The 3,537-nt window shown below is 53.5% G+C and overlaps 1 pseudogene; it reads left to right on the top strand.

Moving 5' to 3' along the window:
• Window positions 1–1,673: 1,673 nt before the first annotated feature.
• LOC138997027 (vacuolar protein sorting-associated protein 37C-like) lies at window positions 1,674–3,405 on the top strand (annotated as a pseudogene).
• Window positions 3,406–3,537: the final 132 nt, after the last annotated feature.

The following is a 3,537-nucleotide window of genomic DNA, read 5'->3' on the forward strand; positions in this document are numbered from 1 at the left end:
CGAGACTATAACGGTTTGAGCTCCTATTAGTTTCTGTTTCTCTCCCAGCACCCTTTTTTGATAAAAGCCCTCACTAAAGTAGTAATAGAAAGATCATACCTCAAGATATGACATATACCCAACATAATACTCAATGGGCAAAAACTAAATGTGTTTCCCTTAAGGACAGGAACAAGACAAGGATGTCCGCTTTCATCATTCTTATTCAACATAGTACTGGAAGTCCTAGCCACAGCAATCAGACAAGAAGAAGTAATAAAAGGTACCCAAATTGGCTTATCGCAACATGGCAGCCAGCAGAATGGCTGTGAGGAAAAGAGTGTGAGTAAAGGAGTGCAAGGAGAGTGTGTGGACATGTGTGGTGTGTGTGGGAGGTGAGTGAGGGACAGTTAGATCTCGCAGAAGTCTTGGGGACTGGCGGATCAGGCTCTCCTGGACAGGGAGCCGCTGCTACTGCCACAGGCACTCCCAGGCTGGGCATGGATCTGGCACAGAGACCATGCCATCTCAAAAGGGGGAGCAGCAGAGGCTGAGTGCAGCCAAACCAACACCCACACTGGCCTGGGACACCATCCCCAAACCTGCGCAGTGAGCTGCTCATCAGCATAATTTGGAAGGGACCTCCACTGCGCCCCCTCAGTGAGTGCCACACTACCTCGCTGCAGGCTCCCAGATGTGCACGGTGAGTGCCCAGAGAGACCTCCTGCACTACCCCACCCAGGCCCCAGGACCTGCGTGCTGTGAGTGCTTGCCAGAGGCACCTCACACAACACCCTACCCAGACCCCAGAGCTGCACTATAAGTGCATGCCAGACGCACCTCGGCACCACCCTGCCACAGGCGCTGGAGCTACACAGTGAACTGCTTGCCAGAGGGCTCTGGGACCTCACAAGGAGTTGCACACCAAAGGAACTGTGCAAGTGCCCCCGCCAACCCTGAGCATCTACAGCGGACACCTGAGGGACAAGATCTGTGAAGAAAGGGAGAACAACTCAGAGCAGAAACAATAAAGGTGTGAGACTCAAAGCAGACCCAGCCTCTGGGCTAAGGAGTACCTGACCACTGGGCCGCTAGGCACTTCAACCTTTTGGACCTCAATCAGTTGCCCAGGGCCAGAAGAGACAGCAACTCACATTACATAGAAACAAATACAAAGGGACAGCAAAAATGGGGAGACAAAAGCAATGCCCAAAGGAAAAAAAAGGGGAAATCACCAGAAAAGGAACTAAATGAAATGGAGGTAAATAATTTGTCAGATAAAGAATTCAGAGTAATGGTTATAAAGATGCTTAAACATCTGACAGAATTACAAGCAGCTCAATGAGAATTATAAGAAGCTGAATGAGAAACTCACCAACATGGATAAGAATCAAGAGGAAATGAAGAAGAAAAAAAACATGAGGAAATGAAGAATGACATAGCTCCAATAAAGAACACCCTGGCAGGTTTCAACAGTAGACTAGAAGAAGATGAGGACCAAATCAGCGAGTTAGAAGATGGTAGGAAAATAGCACCCAGCCCTGGCTGGTTTGGCTCAGTGGATGAAGCTTCAGCCTGCAAACTGAGAGGTCTTTCTTGGGTTCGATTCCAGTCAAGGGCACATGCCTCGGTTGTGGGCTCAATCCCCAGTAGGGGGCATGCAGGAGTCAGCCAATCAATGATTCTCTCTCATCATTGATATTTCTCTCTCTCTCCTTCTCCCTTCCTCTCTGAAATCAATAAAAATATTTTTTAAAAAAAAGAAAGAAAAATAACACCCAATCTGAACAGCAATTGGAAAAAAAGGGGGGGGGGGGGTAGGCAGAGAGCTTAAAGGAGCTTTGGGGCAACATGAAAGGAAGCGACATCCTCATAATAGGGGTGCCAGAAGGAGAAGAAGCTGAGCAAGGAATAGAAAGCCTGTTTGAAGAAATAATGACAGAAAACTTCCCTGATGTGGGGAAGAAAAAAGGTCACACAAGTCCAAGAAGCACAGAGTCTCAAACAAGATGAATCCAAAGACTCACACCAAGACACATCATAATTAAAATGGTGTCAAAGACAAAGAATCTAAAGGACTGCAAGAGATAGAAAGTTACCTACAAGGGATCTCCCATTAGAATATCAAATGATTTCTCAACAGAAATGCATCAGGCCAGAACGGAATGGAATGAAATATACAAAGTCATGAAAAGCAAGGGACTGAATCCAAAAATACTCTATCCCGCAAGGCTATCATTCAAAATTGAAGGTGAGATCAGGAGCTTCACAGACAAAAACAGGCTAAGAGAGTTTATTACCACCAAACCAGCAATGCAAGAAATGCTAAAGGGAGTGGTGTAAGAAGAAGGAATAGAAAGAGAGGGAGAAACGCAGAATAGAATAAAAATGGAGTGGGTGTGGGCTGTGGTTTCCCCAGGGCGGCTGCGGCCCTGCAGGGAGAGATGGAGACCCTGAAAGACAAGACCCTGGAGGAGCTGGAGGAGCTGCAGAACGACCAGGAGGCCCTCAACCGGCTGGCCCAGGAGTCCCCTGAGGTCTAGGACCTGCAGCTGGAACGAGAGATAGCACTGGCCACCAAAAGCAGCCTGGCTGAGCGGAACCTGGAGTCCCAAGGCCCCTGGAGATCAGCCGCTCAAACCTTTCGGAAAAGTACCAGGAGCTCCAGAAGCTCGCAGAGCGATGCCAGGAGCAGAAGGAAAAGCTGGAGAAAGTCTAGTCGGCGCTGCAGCCGTGGACCTTGTTAGACCTTCTGCAGGTCGAAGGCATGAAGGCAGAAGAAGAGTCTGAGCCATTGCTGTCGCACCTGCGGCGGGTTCGTGGAGAAGCTCCAGGACGTGGCGAGGAAGCCCAGAGCTTCCCAGGAGCCCGCGGGCGGCGGTGGCACCCCTCCTCTCCGCCCGCCTCTCCCATCTCGCCCGGCCCCCCAGGCGACCCCCCTGCAGCCGAAGAGCGGCCACCCCGCCCGGCAGCCGGCAGGGGTGCCTCCCTGCCCTCTGCCCTACAGCCCGTCTCCGGAGTTGCCCAAGGGCCCCACCACCCAGGGTGCCGCAGCCAGCGCCCTTCCCCGTGGTGTCCCAGCCCCCCTTTTCCTACAGCGGACCTTCGGGCCCCCCTTTCCCGTCAGCCCAGCCGGGGCCCAGGGCTGCTGGAGCTACTCTTGGTCCCCACAGAGGACACACCGCCCTGGCCTAGCGATCCCGCGCCCGCCTCTGGTGCCTCTGGCCCCGGGTACCCCTTGGCGGGGCGGACTCCCAGTCCTGGTTTATCCTCAACAGCCCTCCTACCCCTCGGGGGCGGGACACCTCCTTATCCGACGCAGCCCCAGCTCCCCAGCCTGCTGGCCCCCTCAGGCTCCGCACCCCCAGGGCCGGCCCCTCCCACCGCTTCCCGCAGCCTCGGGGTCCTGCCTGGCCTGGGTACTAGACTGGGCCCTGGCCTCGGCCCTTCCCTACTTCCGCTTGAACCACAGCCTTTGGCCCACCCTCTGCTGAGATGCGCGGTTCGATTGAAGTGGAGTTGGCTCTCCCCAAGGACTTGGGGGGGCCCGGCTGGGGG

Source organism: Myotis yumanensis, unplaced genomic scaffold (genome assembly GCF_028538775.1).
Source record: "Myotis yumanensis isolate MYYU_CA2020_CCGP unplaced genomic scaffold, mMyoYum1.0.hap1 SCAF_18, whole genome shotgun sequence".
Taxonomy (NCBI): Eukaryota; Metazoa; Chordata; class Mammalia; order Chiroptera; family Vespertilionidae; genus Myotis; species Myotis yumanensis.